Below are 16,002 nucleotides of genomic sequence, written 5' to 3' on the forward strand. Positions count from 1 at the left end.
ATCATCCTCCCCCTCCCCCCCCCCCCCACCCAGCATTGGCACTTTGTTCCCTGCTGGGAGCGGCTGGGGCTGTAGGCATTGTGAGCACCCTGGCTCCCACTCCCAGCCCTCCTGCACCTGCTGGGAGATGCTGGGACTGCAGGAGTTCAGCTCCCCGACCCCCAGCATCCTGCGCCATTCCCCATGGTACCCCATGCTGGCAGAGGCTGCAGGCAGGCAGACATCTAACTAATAATATTCTATAACCTATACACATAACTCAGAGACACAACCCTGTCCCTGATCCACCCAAGCCAACACCCCCTCCCTTATGGAAATTGTGTGCCCAGTTTATAGAATACCCACTAAGGTCATTTTGCACCTAACTGCACCAATTAGTATATCATTAAGCCACTCAATTAGAAGTGTGCTGACCATATTCTATAAATGCTGCGCACATCTTTGCATGTTAAGCAAGGCTGAGCACCCAACTTTCCCTCTAGTACCTACCCGCTAGGAAAGGCTTGGAGTTAAGCTTCCAGACAGCCAGTGCCCCCTTCTGGAAGACCCTAAGATTGCAGGAACTGCAAGATCTGGTCACATAGCTCTCCACCTTTTTATACAGCACCCCCTGCTGGGACAGCTGGCAGCCTAGAAATGGTTAAGGGAGGAAAAGTGGTTACCAGGGTTTGATTTCTGCTGCTAATTTTACTTGCAGGGATTCCCTCTTCAAAGTGTTACATAAATAGTTACATAAGAGTTGGTGTACACCTCTTGGAAATCTCTGCATGTTGTTTCCTGTCTCGCAGAGGCAACCCAATGAGGGCATGAGTGCTGGCAAGCTCCCGCACCTGCAGTCACAAAGTCGTCTTCCCTCCCTTCTCTCTCCCATCCATCGCTTGCCTCTCGCCCTGTCTCGCTCGAGAGCTGGTGTTAGAGGCGGACAGAAATGAATCTATGCTTATGTAAGACCTTGGCACAATGGAGCATCCATCTGGAGAGAGAGAAGAGAAAACAGAGAAAATTAAAATCATAAGACTTTGTTGTCTTCCTACTGTCTTTAGAAGCTGTCATCACCCCTGAATATCGCCTCCACCGTGACATGTCAGTCACCCAAGAGGTCTGCAAGCCACATGCCAACTTTCAACAAATCAGGCACTGTGCCATTAGGCAGAATCAACTGTGGCTTATCAAGCCTTGATTAAAATGCATTCAGCCGTTCCCTTCTCCAACGGCCTTCCCAAACTCTCCCTGATTCTGGGAGCAGATGAAGCCACCATTGCTGGCGTTCTCACATGTTTTTCTGTGTGCATGTTATCAATAACCATTCATTGACAATGTAGCACACAGAAGAACCAAATGCCGAGTGGAGCCATCGTCTTCTCCCTTCTCAATGGTATAAAACCAGGCTGGAAAATGAACCAACAATTCTTTTCCATAATGTTCTTGGATTACTTCCAAAACATGAATCAGGGTGTTATATCCAGTCATGATCAGATGAAGGACTGATAAACCTTGGTTGTCTACATACTACCTTTAACCTGGTAGAATCATTGGTTGGGGACCGAATGACTATGGCTAAGGTTACCATAGGGCTCCAGAAAAAGGAGGATGGATTGAGACATTTGGCTTTCTATGGAAGCAAAACCTGGATGTCTCAATCCATCCTCCTTTTTCTGAAGCCATATGGTAGCTGGTGGATACTCAGAATAGTTAATCTAGGGAATAAGATGCTTCAGACTCACTCTTAGCCCTCAAAAAAGGAGGTCATGGACCAGCCGACTTCAATTTTAAGAGAAAATGGGATACTCACGTGGGATCTTTAAGGGAGTAAATTCAGGGGAGGGGATACTTGGAATGGGCAGACTTGGTGGGCTATAGCCCTTTTCTGCTGCTTTTTTCTATGTTTCTATGTAATTAGACCTGCATCAAGTCTATACTTTTCACCAAACTGAATGCCAATGAGATTATATAACATATTGCCAAGGCAAGAACTTCCTTTGGTTGACCCTGTCATTGCCCATAAAGAGGGAGGTGTGAGTCTTCCCACTAAGATCAAGGGATACCAGGCAATAGTATTGTTCACATTGCTGTACAGATGTGGATCTTGAATGCTTATATCACAGACACCTCAAGCAAGTTGAAGAATTCCACCAACCCTCCCCAAGATCCATGTAAGATAAGACGGACTCTCCATCTGAACAGTTCTCGAAAAGTTCCTTGCACGAGTAGCAACCCCCGAGCTACTGTTACGCCAGTGCATGGAAGGAATGGGGGGTTGGGTGCCTGTGCCTTCACCAAGACGGCACCTGGGGCAGATCACTCTCCCCTGCCCCCCACTGCAGAGACTGAAAATACTAGACGAGACTCCAGCAAAATACAGCAGTTCCAGCTAGCAGGAGGGCTTGGAGCCAGAACCTGTTCTGGGGAGGGCTTAGAGGCCACATCAACCCAGTAAAAGCTCCCAGTGACTCAGCAGCTGGAAAGATGTCCTTCCCTCCCTATACACACGCTGTAAATCTTCCAGGATCTCTGAAGGAGGAAAGGCATCATTTCAATTGGCTTCCACTTCAGACACTAGTGCTTTCACCCCCTACCCTCTCTGCATTTTGCCCGAGTCTCCTCTGGTATTTTCAGTCCCTGTGCTTTTGTGGGATTTTTGTAAGCGATATTACTGAAGGGCTGTCAGGTACTCAGCAATAGAGTGGAAACCCCTGATGGAGTGGATAACACAAGGAAGGGACCTGGTGAAGCTTGAAGAATGGTCTGAAATTTGGCAGCTAAAATTTAATGCTAAGAAATGCAAGGTCATGAATTTGGGCTGCAAAAACCCGAGGGAATGGTACAATTTAGGGGGTGAAGAACTTATGTGCACGACGGAAGAGCGGGACTTGGGTGGGATTGTATGTGATGATCGTAAGGTGGCCAAACAGGTTGAAAAGGTGACGGCGAACGCTAGAAGGATGCTGGGTTGCATAGGGAGAGGTATGGCCAGTAGGAAAAAAAAGGTATTGATGCCTCTGTATAAGACTCTGGTGAGACCTCATTTAGAATATTGTGTACAATTCTGGAGGCCGCACCTTCAAAAAGATATAAAAAGGATGGAGTTGGTCCAGAGGAAGACTACTAAAATGGTGTGTGGTATATGGGGACAGACTTAAAAATCTCAATCTGTATACTTTGGAGGAAAGGCAGGAGAAGGAGATATGATAGAGAGGTTTAATACCTACGTGATGTAAATGCACATGAGTCAAGTCTCTTTCATATGAAAGGAAGCTCTGCAATGAGAGGGCATAAGATGAAGGTGAAAAGGGATAAACTCAGAAGTAACCTCAGAAAATACTTTTTCACAGAAAGGGTGGTGAATGCTTGGAATGGCCTCCCAGAGGAGGTGCTAAAGACAAAAAGTGCATCTGAATTCAAGACAGCTTGGGACAAGTATGTTGGACTTCTAAGGGAGAGAAGGGGTTAGACTAGAGAGGCCATATGGTCTTAGTCTGCCTTCATTTTTCTATGTCAGTGTCTATACATCTGTACTTAGGAAGCCGAGGACAGCAGCAACATTGGAAATTGATAACTGGAACATCAAGATATGAGCATATGACTCCATATCTTCGACAATTGCATTGGTTGCCCGTTGTGTTTCGAATTCAATACAAAGCAATTATGTTATGTCATCAATTTCTATATGGTACGATGCCTGAAATTTTTAAGAATATGATGTCTCGTTATCAACCACAAAGATCCCTGCGTTCCAAAAATGCTGAAAACAAGGGCTAATCCTAAATATGTGGAAACAAATGCCTTGACTTTCACATGTGCAGGAGTCAAGCTATGGAATGGCCTTGTTGACCAGATTCGAAAACGTGGAGAGAGGAATTCATTTAGGAAACTGTTCAAGACTCAACTATTTAGAGATGCATTTCTTTGAGCAATTGATTTTATCAAAGACTGAATTTGCCTGTTTTAATTTTTATCTTGTATAGACTCTTAATATTTTATGCGCGTAACTCCTTGTAAACCGTTTTGGAAAACAACGGTATAGAAATTTTGAAAATAAATAAATAACATGAAGGTAAGTGGGAGGGAGGCAGGGAGACAGAGACGGTGGATGGGGGAAGGAAGCCAAAGAGAGAGAGAGATGAACTAACATTTAGAGAAAAAAGATTTGGGTTGGCGAGTCTGGTGATCCAGATTTCCGGCATCTGGATTTTTGGACTTGCACTAGTGGAGTGTGGGCAGGGTCTTCAGGGGATTTGCCCCACCCCCTAAAGGCCCTGAGGGCACTGCTCTGAATTTAAATGGCCAAGCAGGAAACAGGCAAAAGCTGCTCAGCCAATCAAATTCAGATCAGTACTGTCGGGGTCTTCAAAGGGTTCAGAGAATCCCCAGCCCAAGAGCTTTGCTTTTTTTTTTTTTTTTGGGGGGGGGTTACATTTTGTTTGATGTAGTTTGACTGGTTGAGCAGGCTGCCTACTTTACGAATCAAACCTCATCAAACAAAATTTTTTTTAAAAAAATAAAACAGCCGGGCTGAAGAGCTAGGGATTCACTCAATCCCCTGAAAGCCCTCACGGCACGCCACTGACTGAAACAGCATGACAAGAGAATAGGTAGAGCAAGAGTGATGCGGAGGGGGGAGGGGGGACCAGGAATGGCGCTTTGGAGATGCAAAGGGATACAGAGCTATGTGTGAAAAACACTTGTCACTCGATGGTAGCATTGGCCATGGGAGAGCCGTAACCAGTGCAAGAAAGAGAGGTGATAATGCGTCTGTAGTGGGCACCAGTGAGATTTCATATGGCGGACTGAGTCCAGTTCTGTAAGCATAGAGGTGATCAAGAGAAAGGTGACCAAAACGGGGCAGATTGGCTGCAAAGGTTGATTCGTCAAATCCTGGTCAACGTCAACCAGGAAACTAGAATCACTTCAACTACTCCTTCCATCTCCCAAACGCACATTCGACTCGCTCTTCATTTACCTTGGCACCAAGACCTGGAACAATCTCCCGACCGATATCAGGATGGAAACACTCAACAACAGATCCGGAAAAAAATTAAAAACTCTCTTCTTTGAAAGCATACACGCCATAGTCAACTAACTCAAAATACAAAATGCCATAGTCTACTAAATGCAATCATAGAACCTCTATTCTCTCTTCCCCATTACGCCATTCATAAAACAGCTGTAATGTAGCATATACATTCTGTAATTCCTTATATTGTAAGTCGCCTTGAACCTGTTTAGGTATAGCGACACTCAGAAATACGAGATTAGATTAATAGCTTATCAGATACTTTAGTTAGGTTGTGAGCCTTTGGGACAGATAGGGTCGTTTTTCTCAAGTACCTAATTTCATTTTAGTTTGATACACTGTAAACCGCTTAGGTCAGTAAAATGCAGGAGTGGTAGATCAAATCTTAAACATAAACATTTACTTAATATATGGCTATGTCACTTGACAGCAAATTTCAGCAGTTTACAACATTAAAATAACCAATCGCAAGAAAGGAATGGCCACGCTTCAACCACCCCAGAGAATATCCCAAATAAAAGCCCCATAAAGACCTCAATCCAATCCAAGACAAGATTTAGAGGGCCTAAATATAATATATGAACCATTAAATATAAACTTAGAGGAAAGGATAGGCAGTGGAAATACTGATAAGAGACAGTCAAACACTTGAGGGAATGAGTTTCTGAGGGGAAAGAAAGTTCTGGAACATGAAATCACGACAAGAGAGCAGTAAATCCAGGAGCCATATTTTTTTCATGGAAATGACAGTGGATGTGGACAGTGGATGCTACCGGTCGGGGGTCTCTTCACAGCCCACGGGACTGCAGACTTAAGAGAGAGGGTCTCCTTTCCACAACACTGGGTCACACTGTCTGCGCTGTCTTTGCCTCTCTGAACCCCTGACAGAGATTGCCCTGATGGGCTGAGGTCCATTTTTTGTGTTCCCAGAGCAGTCTCCTTCCCCCCCCCCCTCCATGGCCTCCAGAACATATACGGGATTCATGACTACACAGCACCCTAGGTTATCGCCAGAGCATGGAAATAGCCAGTTCAGACCAGTTCTAGCCAATAGCAAGGTCTGACTGGCCTGAGAGATGTGCGCCGGCCTGTCTGTGAGACCCTTTTCATCATGATGGGATCAGCTGCTTCGTTACATCCCAGAAATGAGGGTCACGATAGCCAGCGGACACTGGAATTTAAAAGTCCCGCAATTAATAGAGATAAGACCACGCCGGAGGGGGTTTAGGTCGAAGCTGCCCTGTTTATTATGCTAAGAGAGATGACAAGCTTCCCTTGATTTACGAGATTTCACATATGCCAGGGTTGTAAAAGCCGTCTTTTTATTGAGAGGTTAAAAACTGTCCAGATTGTGGCAGCGAGGGAATGGAGGAAGAGACGTCTAAGGACATTAAGAGCTGCCTTACTAGGTCCATCTAGCCCCAGAATCTTGTTTCCAATCCAGGTCACAAGTACCTGGCAGAGTCCCAAAAAGTTGCAAAATTCAGGGCTCCTTATACAAAAGTGCGCTAGCCGAAAAACTACCGCCTGCTCACGAGGAGGTGGTAGCGGCTAGCAGGCGCCATTCCGCGCGTCAGGGCCCTGCATGTTAGTTACCCCCAGAGATAAGCAGTGGTTTCCCCCAGGTCGACCTTAATAACTAGGTCTGCCTCACCTTGTCAGTCCACTTTTTTTTTTTTGGCGCATAGATCTTACTGGACGCCAATTAAGCTCGCTAGAATTGCATCCCAACCCTTTTCAAATCTATGTTGGGCCTGGAAAAGTGAACCTGGTCCGCTTTCTCGTATTTTAATGCATTTACTAAGCTTCATTTTAGCGGGTGGTGGAGTTGTAAAAGTATTATCGCTTTAAAAGCTTGTAAAATAGCGCACTTTCGTAACGCTTGGGCACCCTTTGATAATTTCTGTAACCGCTTTTGAGGGGGTTTTTTTTTGCCTTTTTTGTAGAGTTTGCAGCTTGAACGCATATTTAAGTAACTATCTCTATAGATATACATATATGCTTGTAAATATATTTATGTGCTTTTATTGTTAACTTTAAAAATGCAATAAAATCTTTATTTATTTATTTTTTTTAAACCCTACAGTTTAGGAACTTTTCTATATACTATTTATTATTTCTAAAGCGCTACCAGACACATAAAGTTTCAAGTTTAATAGAGATTTGATTAATCGCTTAATCATAATTCTACGCGATGTACATAATAATAAAATTACAAAATATGGGGAACAATACAATGAGTAACAAAAAAAAAAACAGGTCTAACAAGACGATTGACAAACTTAACAAAACTAAGAACATAAGGGAAGAGAGGGATAAGAACTACAAATTATTTGAAAGTTAAAGAGACATATAAGGGAGATACAGAAGGAAAGGGAAGTTAAAAATGACTTCAATAAACTTAGAGAGAAAAAGTAAAATTGGTTGGAAGACTAAATGGCTAATTGAAAACACAACTTCATAGATGCGTGGGAAGGGAGAGAAGAGAGATGGTGAAACCAGGACTGCTTCAGCCTCTTCCTAATGACCTCCGTAGCCTTATAAATTATTAGGTACTAAAACTGTGTCTGTGTTTGGATAAACAGGCACCCTTTTCCTCTTTCTCTGCAGAACTTTGTGCTTCACAGACGGAATGGATTAAGCAGTCAGGTGCAGAAGACAGAACACATCCTGGGCTTGCCTGCCTGCTTCCTCTCTGCAGTACCTGGATACGTAAAAAGAAAGAAAATGTAACCAATGAACTGAGCAAATATACTGCAACAGAGACATAAAAAAAACTGGGATATCTCTACAAGGGCTTGGGCAGAAGGTCAAAGACTGCCTGAATATAGTCTTCCCCTCCCTGAATGCATTCCCTCTCCTGATCAGTTCCCCTTTCTACTCATTCCTGTGCCCATGAGCTCTCTGCGGAGGAAAGAAGCAGCCGCCCACCTTTCCTGTTTCCAGAGGTGGCAGATTCAGCTGCGTGCCAGAGAGACAGGTGTGGGGCACTGTGCCGGGCTCCTGTAGACTTACAATCTTTTGAAGCGCAGACAGAACAGGCATCGCCAGGGGTGCGTTCTGCAGCACATCTCCAACAGAATCCTTTCAGCTTAAGGAGGATTGGCAACAGGAGACAAAGTCAGACAGACAGACACAAAGGAAGAGGCAAACAGGCAGGCTTAGAAGCACATCTCAGGAGTGGTCCAGCGCTTGGATCATAGAAACATAGAAAATGACAGCAGAAAAGGGCTATAACCCACCAAGTCTGCCCATTCCAAATACCCGCCCCCCTGACTTTACTCCCTTAGAGATCCCATGAGAATATCTTGTCTGAGATCCTCTTTTTACAAGAAAGCATCATCGGAGAGGAAACCTCACCATCCCATATCAGCCTCCTCATGCTCCAAAGAGCTCCAAAGCTACATAAAACTTCAAGACCAGAAGAATCAGACACAGTCCTGAGATGAGTGAAGTGATTGGCCGAACTATCCCACGCTAAGTGGTGATTGGCCAATGGAAGGGGGCGTCGATTGGGGGTATTCTGAACCTTATAATTCTGTATATGAAGGCACCCTCAGTGCCCTGGTGCCCGGTGATAGAAAATAAACTTCAATAAAATACAGACAGCTCCAAGGGCTGAAAATACCAGAAGACATTTCAGTAAGAGGCAGAGAGCCCAAGGACTGAAAATACCAAAGGAAACTTCAATAATGTGAAGAGAGTGTAGTGACTGAAAATACCAGAGGAGACCAGTAAAATGCAGAGAGTGCAGGGGCTGAAAATACCAGAGGAAACTTTAGTAAAGTGCAAGGGATGAAAATACCAGAGGAAACTTCAATAAAATACAGACAGTCCAGGGGCTGAAAATACCAAAGGAAACTTCAGTAATGTGAAGAGAGTGTAGTGACTGAAAATACCAGAGGAGACCAGTAAAATGCAGAGAGTGCAGGGGCTGAAAATACCAGAGGAGACCAGTAAAATGCAGACACATGTCATGGTTTTTTCAAAGCACTGGGGAGGTCCTGATGGTCAGTTCCAGACTTTTGCTGGGGGAGAGGGGAGGATAAAATACATTTCTCATATTCCACAGTTACCTTTGAAACTTCAGTGCAAAGAAGTCATGTCTAGGAATTATATTAAGAGAAAACCAAAAAAACTCTGTGGAGTGACGGTGTTCCCAAATGGACTTTATTTGAAAGTATCAAAGTTCCAAAGGTACACTGAAATCATCCACTTAAAATAATTCCATCCACATAAAAGTAAATCATCCACATAAGAGCCTTAAAGGACCTAGTCCGCTAGGGATACAGGACCCAACACGGTCTGCGTTTCGACAAAAAGTCTTCTTCAGGGGTCCCTGGGGTTCCTATAAAGGTGAATACGTGGGAAACAATTGTGTGGTGAACCGGAAGTAAGACACTGCTTTTTGTCGAAACGCGGACCGTGTTGGGTCCTGTATCCCTAGCGGACTAGGTCCTTTAAGGCTTTTATATGGATGATTTCAGTGGACCTTTGGAACTTTGACTCTTTCAAATAAAGTCCATTTAGGAACATCGTCACTCCACAGAGTTTTTTTGGTTTTCTCTGGATTTTCTTCTTTGTGGATATTTTGGGGTCAATTCATTTTTTTTTTAGGAATTTTATTAAATCAGACAACATAATTTTAACATTTTGATAGGGCAAATTTCTGAAATAAAGACATTTTTCATTGCTTCCCAAATGACACTCGATCTTATCTCAAATTGCAAAAAGAAAACATATCTTACTCCTTCAGAGTTTGGAAATTGTAAAACCTAGCAGAGATGTAAACCAAGTCGAGCCCCTAATTCTAGGAGATAACTCGGTATAAAAGTCTAAGATTTAGATTAGATTAGATTTAATGAAGAACAGATATGAAGTGGAATCAGAAACAGGACTCGACACGGACCGTGTTTCGGCATGCAAAGCCTGCATCAGGAGTCCAATGATTCCAAAACAATAATGTTTAAATGTACATAAAAGCAATTAGAAATCATTTAAAATTAGTCGGGGACATAACAGCTGTGTAATATGTACATTATGAGGGGCTGCTGAATAGTTCTCGGCCCGCCCAGCAAAGTTGGGGCAGTCTCCATCGAGGGCTAAACACTTCGTCCAATAATTTTCTTTCTTTCTTTTTTTTTTTTTTTGTTCTATATTTTTCTGACAGAACGAAAAAAGCGGAAAATCGATTGACTAAGTGCGTAGCCCTCGATGGAGGCGGTGTCAGATCAAAAGCGCGCCGGGACAAAGGTGCGCGTAGACAACTGAGTGCAACGCAGAGGCACACGCCGAAGAAAATGACTGTTTTAAAGGGCTCCGATGGGGGTGTGGGGGGGAACCCCCCACACTTTACTTTATACAGATCGCGCCGTGTTGTGGGGGCGTTGTGGGGGGTTTGGGGGGTTGTTACCCCCCACATTTTACTGAAAACTTCACTTTTTCCCTAAAAAACAGGGAAACAGTTAAGTTTCCAGTATAATGAGGGTGGTTACAACCCCCCAAACCCCCCCCAACACCGCCGCGATCTGTATTAAGTAAAGTGGGGGGGGGGGTTCACCAACAAAACCCCCCGTCGGAACCCCTAAAAATACTCTTTTTCTTTGGCGCGCGCTTCCGTTTTGCGCTCAGTTGTCGGCGCGCGCCTTTGTCTTCGGCAGTTTTGTCTATGAACCGATGGAGGCTGCCCCCAACTTTGTCGGTTGGGCCGAGAACTTTTCAGCAGCCCCTTGTAAATAATAATAATAATAATAATAACTTTATTCTTATATACCGCCAACAATCTTAGGGAGAAAAAAAATTGTAAACTACATTAATAGGATTAAAAAAAAGGTAAAAAATGGAAAGAATAAGATTCCGAAATGGTACAAATAGGGCAGCGGTCTCCAACTCCAACCCTTTGCAGGGCCACATTTTGGATTTGTAGATACTTGGAGGGCCTCAGAAAAAAAATAGTTGATGTCTAATTAAAGAAATGACAATTTTGCAGGAGGTAAAACTCTTTATAGTTTATAAATCTTTCCTTTTGGCTAAGTCTTAATCATAATATTATTGTTTATAGCTAAAGAGACATATAATAATTATTATTTTATTTCTGTATACCGCCATACCACATAGTTCTAGGGGTTCATAGTCAAACGCACGCAATTGTCTTGCGCTTGTCTTCACGCTCAATTGTCTTCGTATAATTGTCCGCGCACTTTTGTCTTGTGCGCATTTGACTTGCCACCAGTTCTAGGCGGTTCTCATACAATAAAAATTAGACAATCAGTGAGTAAAATACAATTGATTAAAAATGCGTGAAAATCAACTAAAATATACTATTTACCAATCAGGATTCTAAAACATCAGTTTACAAATTTATTAGACAAATCCGTTTTTAGCAGTTTCCTAAAAGACATATATGAATGGGCCTGAGAAATGATGGGACTTAACCATACATTCATTTTACCTGCCTGAAAACCGAGAAATTGATCCAAAGATCGCTTGTATCGGCGAGATTTAATGGTCGGATGAACAAATAGATATTGCCCTCGAGTATGATCGAGAAACTGTTTTATTTTACTTTTGTGATTATGATAAACCTACCTCAAAATAGGACCTGGCGGGCCGCGAGTTTGAGACCACTGAAATAGGGGATGTTACATTGAACAGCTGAAAATGAGGAATATATATATGTTTTAAGCAAAAAGGTAACCATTAACCCATACACAGCAATCCTCTACAAATGAGAAAAGTACTAAAGATGTATAATATACAGAAAGAAAATAAACAGGGCACCCATAATCTCCAATAATGGCTAAGGTTAGGGAGCTGCAGGTGTAATGGATGGGGCTGTGGCTCCCCAGCAAAGAAACAAAAATTCAATCCCTTCCAGGTCCAGAACCCTTTCGCCCCATCGACCTCACTTGCTCCATTCTCCTTCCCATTTGTAAAGTTCTTCCTCCCTCTTTCCTGTGCTCTCCTGTGTCTCAACCTCTCTTACCTTGCTTGCTCCATCACCTCTTCTTCTCCTGCCTGTCTCCTATGTCTCTCTCCCTCTCCCCTCTCCTCCACAGTGGGGTGACAGAGAGCCTGTGCCTCTTGAAGCAGGCGCCCCCTGTTGTCTGGAAAGGGCTGGAGGGGAGGATCTGTCCTGCTCCATGAAAGGAGGAGACAGGGGAGGGGATGTGAAAAAAAAAGAGAGCAGTTTGTAAGGACAGCCAGAGAAAGTGTCTGCAGCACACAGCCCTGCATCCCCGACTCCCAGGAGATAAAACACCCCAACTCCCGGTTGAACCCCCAAATGTCACTTTGATTTTCTGCCTCGAAGAAATCTGGTTGATCCCCTGACACAGGCACTTCAGTGGAAAAGTGAGAAACCTCTGGACCAGGCAGAGACTGATTCTGGCTACCAGCTCCACGGGAGAGCACAAAGGGGTCCCCATCTTTGCTCGGCTCCTTGTAAGCAGGGGGAAGTGAACATATCTGCTTCTCCACCCATTCATCTCTGCCTGTCTTCAGGGATCTGGTGGAGTCTCTCGGAACAAGAGGTGCGGGAGATCCAGAGATGGTCTTTACTCTAGAGGACAGAGAGGGAAAAGACCTCAAGAAGTGTTACTAACTGAGAGACGGTCACAGAGAGATGCACACAGACATAAAAAGAGACAGACACACCTAGAAACAGGCACAGTGACAGAGAGACCCACAGAAGGAAAAATCTGAGATTTGGATATTTTGGGCTGGGAAAGATTTGGAGAGCTGCCTTTGGACATTTCTTACACAGCAGGAGCCAGGCGGGGCCGGATGGCTCCGGGGACTGGACGTGCGTCCCGGGGAGAAAGCTAAACCTTGGACTTTTATCCGGAGAGGCTCCAGATTGCGGATTCTTTAACCAAAGAAGGTAAGGACCAAGGATAAATAAAAAATGAAATTTAGGAAAGTTTCTGGGTTAGAATGTGAGAGACACATTTGTTCATAAGGAACAAGAAAAAGACTAGAGGGGGGGGGGGCAGAGAAAAAATAAAGATGAGGAGGACAGGGAAGGGAGAAAGCGGAGAGTCGTAAAGAGGAGGTGAAAGGAGACGAGGAAAAGAACAGAAGGGCAGGACAGAGGTGAGGGGAAGACAGAAGGGAGAGGAAAGAATAAAGGAAGGGATGGAGAGAAGGTGAAGGTGACAGAAACAGATGAGAAGAGACAAGGGGGGGTCACTCTTTGTCCTGTTACTAAGAGGTATCCGGGTGACCCCCTGGTGTAACCCGCTGCCGTCCACTCCCCAGTGGGGAGAACCGGTGGTGTACACAGCTCTGTCCCCAAGGAGGGGGGGAGTTGAGCTACCGGCCTTACCTAATTCTCGGCTGTACGTTCTTGACCATAGTGCTACACAGTGGACTCAAACTCAAAGCCTTTGCAGGGCCACATTTTGGATTTGTAGGCACTTGGAGGGCCGCAGAAAAAATAGTTAGGGGTCCTTCTACTAAGGCACGCTAGTCGATTTTTCGCGTACTAAATGCTAACGCGTCCATTAGATTCTATGGCGCGTTAGCGTTTAGCGTGCACAAATATTTAGCCCGTGCTAATTCGGCTAGCACGCCTTAGTAAAAAGACCCCTAACTATTTTTTTCTGCGGCCCTCCAAGTGCCTACAAATCCAAAATGTGGATTATCAGAAGCAATTAAGGCAAGATTTAGAAACGAAATCTTTCTTTAATTGCTTCTGATCATTTCAGCTAGACGCTTCTCCCTCCGTATTTGCGGTGTCGATTATTCACGGTTTTTAGCTTTGCTGGCCCCTCCCCAAAAAATTACATCAGCTTGCGTAGAGAAATCGCTGATTCCAAGCGTTTACAGAGAAAATCGCCGATTCCCGGCACTTTCTTCGCCTTCAGGAACAGGCCAGGTCTCCCACCGTGTTAATAATAGAACTTTATTTTTGGATTCCGCATTACCACAACCAGTTCAGAGCGGTTTATTAATAATAATAATAATAATAATAATAACAGTTTATATACCGCAGGACCGTGAAGTTCTATGCGGTTTACAATGGTTAAAAAAAAAAGTTACAAATTAATTAGAATTAACAAGGTTAGAAGTTAGTTATTAACAGCGCTAGAGATCAGTTATTGTGGAGTAGGATTGGACAGGTTAGTTGCCTAAATTCCCCATAAGTAGTAGGCGCGAGCAATTGTTCCAGATCTTTGCCCCATAGTGCCGCGTGAAGTGAGAGAAGATGTTGATGGTGTTTTTTTAATTTACATCCTTTAACCCAGGGGTAGGGAACTCCGGTCCTCAAGAGCCGTATTCCAGTCGGGTTTTCAGGATTTCCCCAATGAATATGCATTGAAAGCAGTGCATGCAAATAGATCTCATACATATTCATTGTGGAAATCCTGAAAACCCGACTGGAATACAGCTCTCAAGGACCGGAGTTCCCTACCCCTGGTCTAGAATTACACCAAATCACAGTGTTTACATGTGTAAGCTCCTTAAGGTACAATTCTCTAAGGCAGTGATTCCCAACCCTGTCCTGGAGGAACACCAGGCCAATCGGGTTTTCAGGCTAGCCCTAATGAATATGCATGAGAGAGATTTGCATATGATGGAAGTGATAGGCATGCAAATTTGCTTCATGCATATTCATTAGGGCTAGCCTGAAAACCCAATTGGCCTGGTGTTCCTCCAGGACAGGGTTGGGAACCACTGCTCTAAGGGAATATGGAAGAACTCTAGTATGCAAATGGGTGTACATGGGCACCTTATAGAATTCTATAGGTTACACACATAGGCATGCTCACTTACTCTAGGTTAGGGGTAGGGAACTCCGGTCCGCGAGAGCCGTATTCCAGTCGGGTTTTCAGGATTTCCCCAATGAATATGCATTAAAGTAGTGAATGCAAATAGATCTCATGCATATTCATTGGGGAAATCCTGAAAACCCGACTGGAATACGGCTCTCGAGGACCGGAGTTCCCTACCCCTGCAGTACCAGTGGGGAAACAAAATTCAAGTGTGAGCTTCTCTTATGTCTGTTGTCTGAGAAAGAGAAGAGGTCAGTTATATATTTAGGGGCTAAACCGAATAGTGCCTTAAAGCAAAAGCATCCACACTTAAACTTCACAGAGAAAGAGACTACACAGACAGCGATGTTACAGAAAAAACTTTCAAATTACATTAGTAAGCCGAGAGTACTTAGGTCAGGGGTGTCCAATGTCGGTCCTCGAGGGCCGCAATCCAGTTGGGTTTTCAGGATTTCCCCAATGAATATGCATGAGATCTATTTGCATGCACTGCTTTCAATGCATATTCATTGGGGAAATCCTGAAAACCCGACTGGATTGCGGCCCTCAAGGAGGGACTTTGACACCCCTGTTCCAGGTGAATAGATGCTGGACTGAGATTGTGGCAGCTTTTATGGTCAGTGCCTCACCTGGTCCAGCTGGAAGGGGAGATAACCAGATCACATCCTTGGGGCAGAGACCAGCATCGTTAAGGGATCTCAAAGTCCCTCCTTGAGGGCCGCAATCCAGTCGGGTTTTCAGGATTTCCCCAATGAATATGCATGAGATCTATTTGCATGCACTGCTTTCAATGCATATTCATTGGGGAAATCCTGAAAACCCGACTGGATTGCGGCCCTCGAGGACCGACATTGGACACCCCTGACTTAGGTATATCCGGAGGTATTGCAGAGATACAACAAGGCAGGAAGGAGTCAGAGAAATTTTTATCAAAGAGATAGGTTTTAATTGATTTCCTGAAGGATTGGTAGGAGGGTGAATTGGAAATGAGGGTGGTTAGACATTCACGTTAGACATGGTTAGTTATTCGCGGTTTCGCCATATTCACGATGGTTTTTAATAGAAAACAGCAAATAACATATGAAAAAGTTATTTGCGGTTTTTCAGTATTTGCGGTTCTGTTAATCCCCTATCCCAGCGAATACGGAGGGAAAAGTGTATACAGCTCTCACCTCCTCCACGCACAAGCTGCACGTTCTGGAACGTTGCCCG

General features: G+C 44.2%; 1 protein-coding gene across 3 annotated transcripts in view; it reads left to right on the top strand.

Moving 5' to 3' along the window:
• The window catches only part of PTGER1 (prostaglandin E receptor 1), a 111,670-nt gene that overhangs the window by 86,782 nt on the left and 8,886 nt on the right, over positions 1-16,002 (top strand). The window contains exon 1 of one of the 3 annotated variants that reach the window (XM_033925465.1): positions 12,658-12,896. The exons of the other annotated variants lie outside the window; for them this stretch is intronic. The gene's annotated coding sequence lies outside the window, so the exon portion shown is untranslated. Of the gene's footprint in view, positions 1-12,657; positions 12,897-16,002 lie in introns of those variants that run through there. 3 annotated transcript variants of the gene reach the window in all.

Source organism: Geotrypetes seraphini, chromosome 16 (genome assembly GCF_902459505.1).
Source record: "Geotrypetes seraphini chromosome 16, aGeoSer1.1, whole genome shotgun sequence".
Taxonomy (NCBI): domain Eukaryota; kingdom Metazoa; phylum Chordata; class Amphibia; order Gymnophiona; family Dermophiidae; genus Geotrypetes; species Geotrypetes seraphini.